We start from the raw sequence: 14,251 nt of genomic DNA on the forward strand, positions 1-14,251 counted from the left end.
AAACTTACTAACTATACCTCCTATGTTCACAACCAAATCAGTTATATAAATGACGAAAAGCAATGGATCCAGCATTGATCCTTGTGCCACTCCACTGTTCACAGGCTTCCAGTATGAAAAACAACCCTCCACCACCACCTTTGAGTCAGTTCTGTATCCAAATGGCTAGTTCTCCCTGTATTCCATGTGATCTAACCTTGCTAACCAGTCTACCATGTGGAACCTTCTCAAACACCATTTCTCATGCCCACTTTGCTGAACAGCCTACTCATTTTCTATTTCTTGTGGCCTTAAGGCATCTCATTGCCACCTTCTAAGGGCAACTAGGGATAGGCAATAAATACTGGCCATGCCAGTGATGCCCACATCCCATAAGTGAATAAAAGCAAATTGGAAACCAGTTGGCTAATTTTTGTATCAATTTTGTGTGACTTGCCTTCCCTCATATCTCTAATGTATCAATAATGAAGTAACAGCTAGATATCTATCTGAGTGTATGATTTGGTGGGAATCTATGACCTAATAATTAGATTAGATTCCCTACAATGTGGAAACAGGCCCTTCAGTCCAACTAGTCCACACCGACCCTCCGAAGAGTCACCCACCCAGAACCATTCCCCACGTTTACCCCTGAGTAATGCACCTAACACTATGGGCAATTTAACATGGCCAATCCACCTAATCTGAACATCTTTGGACTGTGGGAGGAAACCGGAGCACTCAAAGGAAACCCACACACACATGGGGAGAATGTGCAAACTCCACACGGAGAGTCACCCAAGGCTGGAATCCAACCCAGGTCCCTGGTGCTGTGAGGCAGCAGTACTAACCACTGAACCACCATGCCACCTTTGTTAGTACCACTTAGCTTCTTGATGGTAGACTGCAAATTGCTGAGGGAAACACTGTTTGGAATATGACTGTGGCCCATACTTCTGGTAGAATGATAGAAATCACAGCCAGGGATTTAGTGCTGAAGCGATGGTCATTGATATAGAGACCTACGGATGCTGGAGATCTGAAACAAAAACAGAAATTGCCAGAGGGACTCAGCATTTCTGGCAGCATGTGTAGAGAGAAAACAGACTTCACGTTTCAAGTTAGGTGACTTCATCAGAACTCAGTGGTGGATATTGAGTTCTGTAGTAAAAGGACTTGTATTGTGACAATGTTATTTCCAACAAAGCAGCCCAGGCACACATGTTTTGCACTCAACGTGGACTACTTCAGTGTGTGAGGAGCTGTAAATGAAATTCAGTATCGTACAAACATCTGAAACCATCATAATCCTTAGGAACTCCTTCAGCAAGATCCTGGATCTGAAATGTTTGGACACCAACAATCAGAATCATCCTATATTAGAATCATACAGGCATAGAGGTCTACAGCACAGAAAAAGGCCCATTGTGTCTCTGCCAGTCGAAAACATCCACCTAACTATTCTAATCCCATTATCCTTGGTATTGCAAATACACATCTAAGCACTTCTTAAATGTTATGAGGGTTCTGCCTTGACCATGCTTTCAGACAGTAGGTTCCAGATTTCCACCAATCCGTGGGTGAAAAAGTTTTTCCTCACATCTCCACTAAACCTTCTGCCCCTTAAATCTATTCTCCCGGTCATTGATCCCTCCATCAAAGGGATATTTTTCTTCCTGTCTACCCTCTCTATGCCCCTCATAATTTGATACATTTCAATCATGTCCCCTCTCAAACTTTCTGTTCTAAAGAAAACAACCAATTGTTGGTTGTTTCAAGATCAGAGGTGGTTGCAGAGAGTGGTGAACTTGGCCCGGGCAATCACAAAGGCCAACCTCCCACCTATAGAATCTATTTACCAGGCCCACTGTCAAGGAAAGGCCGCCAGCATTCTCAAAGATCCATCCCACCCTGGCAATGTTTTTCTACAACGTCTACCATCGGGGAGAAGGTACAGAAGCCTGAACACACAGACACCAGCCGGTTTTGCAACAGTTTCTACCCGACTGTTGTTAGAATACTGAATGGACTCACAAACTCTGAACATTCGCCTGTACCTGTGTTTTTGTTTTTGCTGCTATTTACCTATTATTTACTTATCTAGGCTACTTAACTCTGTGACCTGCCTGTATTGCTCACAAGGCAAAGCTTTTCACTGTGCCTCGGTACATGTGACAATAAATTCAATTCAAATTCTATCCAACACAAACAAAAAACAGAAATTGCTGGAAAGGCTCAGCAAGTGTGGCAGCATCTGCGGAGAGAAATCAGAGTTAATGGGTCGAGTGAGCCTTCCTCAGGACACTCCATTCTGAGGAAGGGTCACTCAACCCAAAACATTAACTCTGATTTCTCTCCGCAGATGATGCTAGATCTGTTGAACTTTACCAGCAATTCCTGTTTTTGTTTCTGATTTGGTATCTCGAACATAATTGGGGAGTTCCTGAACTACTGGGGATAGGACCGTATTGAGGTAGGTGGATATGAGTTCAGTGGGGCAGGAGCAGGCTGAGACAATGAGTCGGCCGGGGTGGCCAGGCTTGTGGATCTTGGGAAGGAGGTAGAATCGGGTGGTGCGGCGCTTCCCAACAGTGAGGTTGGAAGCTGTGGGTGGGAAATCTCCTGAGGTGATGAGGTTGTGTATGGTCTGGGAGATGACGGTTTGGTGATAGGGAGTGGCGTCATGTTTGAGGGGGCGGTAGGAAGAGGTATCTTTGAGTTGGTGCCTCTGTTGATTAACAGTAAAGCAATAATGCCACTAAGCCATCACCTCTCTGAAACTTAGAACAAACTGAGAGGCCTGGATAGAGTGGACATGGAGAAGATGTTTCCACGAGTAGAAGAGACTAGGACTCAAGGGTATAGTGAAGGTACAACCCTGTAGAGCTGAGATGAGGACGAATTTCTTCAGCTAGAGGATATGAATCTGTGGAACTCATTGCCAAAGAAGACTGCAGAGGCCGAGTCATTTAGTATATTTATAACACAGATAGATAGGTTCTTAATTCATAAAGGGATATATTTCTCAACCCCATTCTTCTGCCTTCTCTTTGTAACCCTTGAAAGTAGAGTCACAGGTAGATAGAATAGTAATGAAGGCATTTGGTATGCTTTCCTTTATAGAACATAGAACAATACAGCACAGAACAGGCCCTTCGGCCCACGATGTTGTGCCGAACTTCTATCCTAGATTAAGCACCCATCCATGTACCTATCCAAATGCTGCTTAAAGGTCGCCAATGATTCTGACTCTACCACTCCCACGGGCAGGGCATTCCATGCCCCCACCACTCTCTGCGTAAAGAACCCACCCCTGACATCTCCCCTATACCTTTCACCCTTCACCTTAAATTTATGTCCCCTTGTAACACTCTGTTGTACCCGGGGAAAAAGTTTCTGACTGTCTACTCTATCTATTCCTCTGATCATCTTATAAACCTCTATCAAGTCACCCCTCATCCTTCGCCGTTCCAACGAGAAAAGGCCGAGAACTCTCAACCTATCCTTGTATGACCTATTCTCCATTCCAGGCATCATCCTGGTAAATCTTCTCTGCACCCTCTCCAAAGTTTCCACATCTTTCCTAAAGTGAGGCGACCAGAATTGCACACAGTACTCCAACTGTGGCCTAACCAAAGTCCTGTACAGCTGCAACATCACTTCACGACCCGTGAATTCAATCCCTCTGCTAATGAACGATAATACACCATAGGCCTTCTTACAAACTCTATCCACCTGAGTGGCAACTTTCAAAGATCTATGTACATAGACCCCAAGATCCCTCTGTTCCTCCACCTGACTAAGAACCCTACCATTAACCCTGTATTCCGCATTCTTATTTGTTCTTCCAAAATGGACAACCTCACACTTGGCAGGGTTGAACTCCATCTGCCACTCCTCAGCCCAGCTCTGCATCATATCTAAGTCCCTTTGCAAACCACAAATGCCCTCCTCACTGTCCACAACTCCACCTATCTTCGTATCATCTGCAAATTTACTGACCCACCCTTCAACTCCCTCATCCAAGTCATTAATAAAAATTACAAACAGCAGAGGACCCAGAACTGATCCCTGCGGAACTCCACTTGTAACTGGGCTCCAGGCTGAATATTTACCATCTACCACCACTCTCTGACTTCGACCGGTTAGCCAGTTTTCTATCCAATTGGCCAAATTTCCCTCTATCCCATGCCTCCTGACTTTCCGCATAAGCCTACCATGGGGAACCTTATCAAATGCCTTACTAAAATCCATGTACACTACATCCACTGCTCTACCCTCATCCACATGCTTGGTCACCTCCTCGAAGAATTCAATAAGACTTGTAAGGCAAGACCTACCCTTCACAAATCCGTGCTGGCTGTCCCTAATCAAGCAGTGTCTTTCCAGATACTCACAAATCCTATCCCTCAGTACCCTTTCCATTACTTTGCCTACCACAGAAGTAAGACTAACTGGCCTGTAATTCCCGGGGTTATCCCTATTCCCTTTTTTGAACAGGGGCACAACATTCGCTACTCTCCAATCCCCTGGTACCACCCCCATTGACAGTGAAGACGAGAAGATCATTGCCAACGGTACTGCAGTTTCCTCTCTTGCTTCCCACATAATCCTAGGATATATCCCGTCAGGCCCGGGGGACTTGTCTATCCTCAAGTTGTTCAAAATGTCCAACACATCTTCCTTCCTAACAAGTATCTCTTCTAGCTTACCAGTCCGTTTCACACTCTCCTCTTCAACAATATGGTCCCTCTCGTTCGTAAATACTGAAGAGAAGTACTTGTTCAAGACCTCTCCTATCTCTTCCGACTCAATACACAGTCTCCCACTACTGTCCTTGATCGGACCTACCCTCGTTCTCGTCATTCTCAGGTTTCTCACATACGCATAAAATGCCTTGGGGTTATCCTTGATCCTATCCGCCAAGGATTTTTCATGCCCTCTCTTAGCTCTCCTAATCCCTTTCTTCAGGTCCCTTCTGGCTATCCTGTATCCCTCCACTGCTCTGTCTGAACCCTGTTTCCTCAACCTTATGTAAGCCTCCTTCTTCCTCTTTACTAGACATTCAACCTCCCTCGTCAACCAAGGCTCCCTCACACGACCATTTCTTTCCTGCCTGATAGGTACATACATATCAAGGACACGTCGTATCTGGTCCTTGAAAAAGTTCCACATTTCCACCACATCCTTCCCTGACAGCCTATGCTCCCAACGTATGCTCCTCAAATCCTGTCTTACAGCATCATAATTTCCCTTCCCCCAATTGTAAAATCTACCTTGTTGTGCGCACCTATCTCTCTCCATAACCAAGGTGAAAGTCACAGAATTGTGGTCACCATCACCAAAATGTTCACCCACTAACAAGCCCGTCACTTGTCCCGGTTCATTACCAAGTACCAAATCCAATATGGCCTCCCCTCTGGTTGGACAATCTACATACTGCGTTAGAAAAGCTTCCTGGACACACTGCACAAACACCGCCCCATCCAATCTACTTGATCTAAAGAGCTTCCAATCAATATTTGGGAAGTTGAAGTCGCCCATGACTATGACCCTGTGGCTTCTGCACCTTTCCAAAATCTGTTTCCCAATCTGTTTCTCCACATCTCTGCTGCTATTGGGGGGCCTATAGTAAACACCCAACAAGGTGACTGCTCCTTTCCTATTTCTGACTTCAGCCCATACTACCTCCAAAGGCAGATCCCCCTCAAACTTCCTTTCTGCAGCCGTTATACCATTTCTAATTAGCAATGCCACCCCCCCTCCTTTTTTACCACCCTCCCTAATCTTACTGAAACATCTGTAACCAGGAACCTCCAACAGCTATTCCTGTCCCTCATCTATCCACGTTTCCGTGATGGCCACAACATCGTAGTCCCAGGTACCGATCCACGCCTTAAGTTCACCCACCTTATTTCTGATACTCCTTGCGTTGAAGTATACGCACTTGAGCCCATCTCTGTGTCCGCAAGTATTCCCTGGCAGTGCTACCTTCTCCACAGCCTCCCTACAGTCTTGGGCATCCTGACACACAGCTAGCTTACTTGCTGGACGACAAGTCCGGATCCCATCCCCCTGCCAAATTAGTTTAAACCCCCCCGAAGAGTGCTAGCAAACCTACCCCCCAGGATTAGATTAGATTAGATTAGATTAGATTACTTACAGTGTGGAAACAGGCCCTTCGGCCCAACAAGTCCAAACCGACCCGCCGAAGCGCAACCCACCCATTCCCCTACATTTACCTAACACTACGGGCAATTTAGCATGGCCAATTCACCTGACCTGCACATCTTTGGACAGTGGGAGGAAACCAGAGCACCCGGAGGAAACCCACGCAGACACGGGGAGAACATGCAAACTCTACACAGTCAGTCGCCTGAGTCGGGAATTGAACCTGGGTCCCTGGCGCTGTGAGGCAGCAGTGCTAACCACTGTGCCACCGTGCTGCCCCGCCACCGTGCCGCCCCTACTGGTGCAACCCGTCCTGTTTGTACAGGTCCCACCTTCCCCAGAATGCAGTCCAATTGTCCAAATATCTGAAGCCTTCCCTCCTACACCATCCTTGCAGCCACGTGTTCAACTGCACTCTCTCCCTATTCTTTGCCTCACTGTCACGTGGCACCAGCAACAACCCAGAGATCATGACTCTGTCTGTCCTAGCTTTTAGCTTCCAGCCTAACTCCCTGAGCTCTTGAATGACCTCCCCACCCCTCTTCCTACCTACGTCGTTGGTGCCAATGTGTACCACGACTTCTGGCTGCACACCCTCCCCCTTAAGGATTCTGAAGACATGGTCTGAGACATCTCAAACCCTGGCACCTGGGAGGTAACAAACCATCCGAGAGTCTCGCCCATGTCCACAGAACCGCCTGTCTGTCCCTCTAACTAGAGAGTCTCCTATAACTAGTGGTCTCCTCCTCTCCCCCTTTCCCTTTTCCTTCTGAGTCTCAGACCCACAGACCCCTTCACTGCAGCTTACACCTGCAAGGCTGTTTCTCTCCCCCCAACAGTTTCCAAAGCTGTATACTTATTTTTTAGGGGAACGACCACAGGGGAACCCTGCACACCCACTCAAATACTAATCACCTTCCCGACCAGCTCTGCGCTCCAACCTCACTTCCGCCCAGCTCCCGCCCATTCTGTGAAGAGAGAGAAAAAAAAACCGCTGCCCGCTACAGGTAAGTAATTTTAAAACAAACTGTCTTACCTTAGCTGTAGTCTCCCGGGTTCGCTTTTATTCGGCCGCTGCTCCCACTCAAAATGACCGAAGGTCTCGTTGACAGTGCTATCAAAAAGATTTTAGTTACCCAGTAACCTTATTGGTCAGAGCATTGTGTATAGTAGTTGGGAAGTCATGTTACAGCTGTCCAGGACATTGGTCAGGCCACTTTTGGAATATTTTGTGCAATTCTGGTCTCCTTCTTATCAGAAGGATGTTGTGAAACTTGAAAGGGTTCAGAAAAATATTTACAAGGATGTTGCCAGGGTTGGAGGATTTGAGCTATAGGGAGACCCTGAATAGGCTGGGGCTGTTTTCCCTGGAGTGTTGGAGGCTGAGGGATGACCTTCTAGAGGTTTATAAAGTCATGGGGGGCATGGATACGATATACAGGCAAGGTCTTTTACCTGGGATGGGGGAGTTCAGAACTAGAGGGCGTATGTTTGGGGTGAGAGGGGAAAGATTTAAAAGGGACCTAAGGGGCAACTTTTTTCATGCAGAGGGTGGTATGTGTATGGAATGAACTGTCAGAGGAAGTGGTGGAGGCTGGTACAATTACAGCATTTAAAAGGCATCTGGATAGGTATATCAATAGAAAGGGTTTAGAGAGTTATGGACTGGATGCTGGCAGGTGGGACTAGAATAGGTTAGGATATTTGGTTAGCATGGATGAGTTGGACCAAAGGGTTTCTTTCCATGTTGTACATCTCTATGACTCTGTGACTCTAGTCCATATGTTGCCAGTAGACCCACAATGCTGTAAGGGAGGGAATTCCAGAATTTTGACTCAGCGACAATTTTGTGCTAGGTATGACACCGGCCAGTAAAGAATTTTCCTCATTCCTGTTTTCATGAATTTTGCCAAGACTTATTAATGCCACGTTCTGTCAAATGTAGCCTTAATGTCACAGGCAGTCACTCCTGCCTCACCACCGGTATTCAGCACTTTAGTTTATATTTGGGCAGAGGCTATAATATTGCCTGGAACAGATTGGTCCTTGCAGGGCCCAAGCTGAGTAAACAGGTTACTGGGTAACTAAAATCTTTTTGATAGCACTGTCAACGAGACCTTCGGTCATTTTGTTAATAGGTAGTATTAACTAGTTCATAGGTAGACTGGATTCACCCTGCCTTTTTGGACAATATTCCACATTGCTGAGTAGACGTCAATGTTGTTGAACTGGAACAACTTGGTGAAGGATCTGAATCTTCAATACCACATCCAGGGCCAATTACTTGTGCAATATCCAGTGCCCTTCTTGTTGTCAGGTGGGGTGAATCAAATTGACTAAAGATACTCTGACACTGAGGAGACTGAGATGGATCGTGCAGTCACTGCATTTGTTTGAAGATTTCTTTGACTTTTGCACTATTGTATCAGATTGCCCCATTATTGAGGATGTGGATATTTGTGAAGCTTTCTTCTCTTTCATCATTCATTGCAATTGGGAACTGGATATGACAGGACTGCAGTGCTTTGGTCTAATCCCTTGGTTTTGGGATACCTTGCTCTGAATAAACATGATGACTCCATTGTTTACTGTGCATGCACTCCTATATTGTAGATACACCAGGCAGGCTGGCTGTGCAGTTATTGGCTGTAGAGCACTGAACTTCAGCATTACAGCCAGGAAGTTGTGCAGGCTAATAGTCTTAGCTTGGTTTAGTGCTGCCAAGCAATTCGTAATGTTACAGGGAGTGAGCCAAATTGGCTGGTTGCTGATTGATGTGATGGAAACCTTAGTAGGAGCCTTGTTAGGATTACTCAGATAGCATATTACACTGAGGACACTAGTAAACACTCGCTTATCCTCTTGTATACAGAAACTGAACTGGACTAGCACTAGAAATACAATGGCTACATACCATAGAAATCTAAAGAAGGGGAAGAGGAAGATGCCATTTAATCTTTTGAAGTCAGTCCACCATTTAACATGGCTGATCCTTGGTCTCAATTTCAAAACTCCTCCTCTCACCCCATACTCTTTGACACCTCTAGAAATCTACTGAGTAGTCACAACAAGGCTCCTTCCAAGGTTTCCATCACATCAATAACTACTAGCCAATTTGGCTCACTCCCTGTGACATTGCGAATTGCTTGGCAGCACTAAACCAAGCTTAGACTATTAGCTTGCACAACGTCCTGGCTGTAATGCTGTAAGTTGGTGCTGCATAGCCAATAATTGCATAACCAGCCTGCCTGGTGAAACTACATAATAGCAGTGCATCACGGCAAATTTTGGGAGTATCATTTTTATTTCTTAATTATATTCAGTGACTTTGCCCCTACAGCCTTCTCTGCAGAGAACACCACAGGTTCACTACTCCCTCAGTGAAGAAATTTCGCAACTCAGTCAGAAATGATCAAATGCATATCCTGAAGCATGTGACCCTATGCTGTGGACTCCCCCTAGCCAGGGAAAGCATCATACTTGCATTCAGTCTCTTTAATCCTGTCAGAATTTTATATGTTTTAATGAAATTCTCTCTCATTCTTTGGTATTTCAGTTAATATGTGTCCAGTTCAAGCAATCTTTCTCTTGCTAGGATGAACCTCCTATCTCAGAATCATGTGTTGCACTCCCTTTGTATAAAGTATATCTTTTCTTAGGTGAGGAGACCAAAACATTCAAAGTGTGGTCTCATCCAAGGCCCTGGACTGTAGCAGCATGATTTTCATGCTCCTGTGCTCAAATCCTCTTGCAATGAGGGCCATTTATCTACTAAACCTCTAGCTGCAACAGCAGATCAGAGTGGATAAGTTAGATACTCACTGCAGTGAATAATTCACCTCTTGACTCCAGATAGCCTGACACCATCTGTAAGGCACAAGTCAGGAGTGTTATGGAATGCTTCTCATTTACATGGAGGGGTACAGCTCCAACAACAGTCAATAGGCTTGACACCATCCAGGTCAGAGTAGTCCACTTGATTGGCACCACATCTACAAGCATCCACTCCCTTCATCACTGATGCTCAGTAGCAGCAGTGTATACTGACTACAAGATGCACTGCAGAAACTTGCCAAGTCTCCTTAGACAGCACCTTCCAAACCCATGACAACTTCTATCTCAGACAAAGGAGCAGACTTATCGAAACAGCACACTTAAAAGTTCCCCTCCAAGTCACTCACCATCCTGACATGGGAAAATATTGCCGTTCCTTCACTGTTGTGGGGTCAAAATCCTGGAATTCCCTCTTAGGGCATTGTGCCATTACCTTGGAACTTGGACTGCATTGCTTTAAAAAGTTAAAAATCACACAAAACCAGTTATAGTCCAACAGGTTTATGTGGAAGCACTAGTTTTCAGAGCGCTCCGAAAGCTAGTGCTTCCAAATAGGATGAAGGAGCAGCACTGCAAAAACTAGTGCTTCAAAATAAACCTGTTGGACTATAACCTGGTGTTGTGTGATTTTTAACTTTGGTCCACCCCAGTCCAACACCGGCTCCCCAACATTGTGGTCAGGGGCGACACGGTGGCTCGGTGGTTAGCACTGCTGCTTCACAGCGCCAAGGAGCCGGGTTCAATTCCCGACTCGGGCAATTGTCAGTGTGGAATTTGCACATTCTCCCCGTGTCTGCCTGGGTTTCTTCCGGGTGCTCCGGTTTCCTCCCACAGTCCGAAGATGTGCAGGTTACGTAAATTGACCATGCTAAATTGCTCGTAGTGTTTGGTGCATTAGTCGCCGGGGGGTGGGGGATAGGTCTGGGTGGGTTGCTCTTCGGAGGGTCAGTGTGGACTTGTTGGGCTGAAGGGCCTGTTTCCACATTGTAGGGAATTGAATCTAGACTAATCTGAGGAAGGCCAGCTCACCACTGCCCTCTTAAGGGCAATTAGAAGATGTACATGTGATGCTCACGTGCCACAGAAAGTTAAAAAGAAAATGGGCATGCTGGTCTTGCAGCTGATAGCTCCTTCCTGTCTCAAAAAAAGCAGTATCTTGCATTTATTCAGCATAATGGCCTAGCACAAGGTGCTTCACATGAGCCTTATCGCAGGCATTCTGTCATTGAGCCACATTGGAGTTACTAAGTAAAATGGCCAAACGCTTTGTTAAGGAGGTACTTTTTAAGCCTGTCTGTTAGAGAAATGGAAAGGTTTTGGGAGGGAACTCCAGAGTTTGGGCATGAGACAGCTGATTTTAAACAAAGCCGAGAATTTGAAACCAAGGTGTTGCCAGACCAGGATCCAATGTGGGTCACTGAGCACTGCCTTGACCCTTCAGTTGGTGGTAGTTGTGGGATGGGAAGTCTCAGTGAGTTACTGTGGTGTTTCATGTGAGTAGTGCACACAGCACTCATGCTCACTGTGGCTTGTGGGACTGGATGTTTGAGGTGCTTGAAGGACTGATGATCAAACTGACTACATTGTCCTGGATGGTGTTAGCATTTGAATTTTATTGGAGCTGTACTTATCCTGTAAAGTGGGGACTATTTGACCACAATTTCACTCTTGAGTTTTGTTGATGGGTAGAGAGGCTTTAGGAAGGTTAGAGGTGAGTTACTTGCTGCAGAATAACCAACATCTGATTCGTAGCAACGGCAATGGCATTTATGTGGTGGCTGGTCACACTCAGGATGCAATGGTGAGAAATGTGCTGTTCAGAATGTGGTTGAACATCAAGGATAAATGGTTAGGTTCTCTTTTGTTGGAGTTGGTCATTATCTGATAATTGTGTGGCATAAATTTTACTTGATATTTCTCAGCCTGAGCCTGGATATTGTAATTAACAAAATAATGACTTTCTGTGGACATACCTATCAAGAAGTATGAGAGAAAGGCAAGAAGGTGGAGTTGAGGATTATCAGATCAACCATGATATCATTGTATAGCAGAGCAGACTCGTTGGGCTGAAAGGCCTACTTCTGCTCCCATGTCTTTACGGTCTTGCAGATCCAATATAGCAAAGCAAGCAATTACTTAAGATATCAACACAGAGAGCTTACTTAGTTCACAACAGTCACTCAACTTCAAAATATAATTCATGAGATTTTTTTTGATGTAATGTGATAGGGTTGCTGTCCACATGAGTGTATTTGTTTTGGAGGAACAGAGTGTTCAAAGTCCGAGACCTCAAACTTCGCACCAAACTCATGGTCTACAGAGCAGCTGTGGTCCCCACCCTCCTGCATACATCAGAAACCATGAATCATGTACACCAGACACCTCAAATCCCTGGAGAATTATCACAAATACTGCCTTTGCTAATCCATCTACGAGAGAGGTGCACCGACATGAACACACTCTCCCAGGCCGATATCCCCTAAGTATCAAAGTACTGGTCGTATTGTACACGTTCTCAACAGAAGCCTTGCTGAGCAAGTGCTCTCTGAGTTCCACAACAGTAAGCGAACACTGGGAGAGCAGAGAAAACACTTCAAGGACACCCAAAAGCCTCCTTAAGCAAATGCAACATTTCCCACTGTCATGTGGGAATCGCCTGCTAGGGAATGCACACAAACTGGAGAAGAGGCATCTGTGAAAGCGCCAACCACTTGAAGTGTCACCAAGTGGAGCATGTGGAGGTCAGAATTTGCAGAATTCAGAGTGACTCGCCCACCTCAGACACCACCTGCCTGACTTGTGTCAGAGTCTGTTGCTACAGGATTGGAATATCCATCCACACAAATCCCCTGGAATGGAAGCAAGTCACCATTGATCCCGAGGGACTGCTAAAGAAAAAGAAAGAAGGAGATTTGTTTAGATGCTGGCAGTTCAAAAATAAAAAGATATTTTATTTCCTTAAGTAATGAATTAGTTTATTTTACATTGCAATATGTTAAGTGCTGCAATCTGTGTGTAAGAGTTACCCTTTGCACCTCCTTCTTGGAACAGCTGTTCATATTTTTGCCAAAAGAAATCACAGTTAATTGAAATATTTTGCAAAATGCTACACTCTATTAAATTATAACTGTTGCCCCGGAGAGTAGTAGTATTCTGTAAATAAATTTAAAGATCTTCAATTCCAACTCAACCATGAAACAATGATCATGACTGATAGACTGGCCACGTCTAATCCCTGTTTCCAATTGATCAACTTTAAGGAATGGGAACTGGAATGTTAAAGGAAACATACAATATATCTGCAACAACAATGTATTTGTGTCGCACATTTGAAGTCATAAAATGTCTGAAGATGCTTCACAAGAGCATTATGAAACAAAATATGATGCACATCTAGTGTTATTAGGAAATACACGATGAAGAACTTTTAAATTGTGTCTTATGAAGGAACTTCGGAACATAGCAGATGGAATGGGTTGTTCAACTGCTTGAGAATGCTCCTTTATTCAGGGAGATCGTGGCTGATCTACCCACTTTCCTATGCTACCTCCCTAACCCTTGTAGGCAGACACACAGCATCTAGGAGAGAAATAAGACAGAGAGGTTCAGGGCTGAGATTACAGAATTTCACGACTGGAGGCGATTACACGGATAAGGATGGAAGGATTTGTAAAGAAGAACAGGAATGTAGGTCCATTAGTTGTAAGCATCAACAATGAAAAGATTTTAAGAGCGTTATGATCCTCTAACGGTGAAAAATCTCTACACGAGAAAGGCATAGAAGCAGCTGATCATTACCAGTTCTCCACACTGTCGCCCAAGCAGAGTCTCATCGCTGAGACTAACTTAATGTCTTTTTTGCGTTTTACTTGTTGTCAGCAATCCTCTAACTGAATCTCTGTGAGCCTCAGAGTTAACAAATGGCCTTGTAAAAATGGCTTGGTGATTCCTTGAAGTTTGCTGTATCCAAATGGAAGTGACTGTTCAACATTTTCTGCCAGATAGTTTAAGGTTTTGGCAGAATGTCCAATATCAAAGCGTTTTGGCTTTTGCTTGGACTCCATCAGGAACTATGATTGCAATTTGCGATTGTTTATAAACATACATATGAACAAATGAGTTAGGACCAGGAGCAGGCCAGTGGCCCATCACACCAGATCTAGCATTCATGACTAATCCAATTCTAGCACATTCCTGCCTACTCTGATAATCTTTCACACCTTGCTTATCAAGAATTATTCTCCCCCACCTTAAAAATATTGAGAGA

The sequence above is a fragment of the Chiloscyllium punctatum genome, chromosome 2, assembly GCF_047496795.1.
Source record: "Chiloscyllium punctatum isolate Juve2018m chromosome 2, sChiPun1.3, whole genome shotgun sequence".
NCBI classification, from domain to species: domain Eukaryota; kingdom Metazoa; phylum Chordata; class Chondrichthyes; order Orectolobiformes; family Hemiscylliidae; genus Chiloscyllium; species Chiloscyllium punctatum.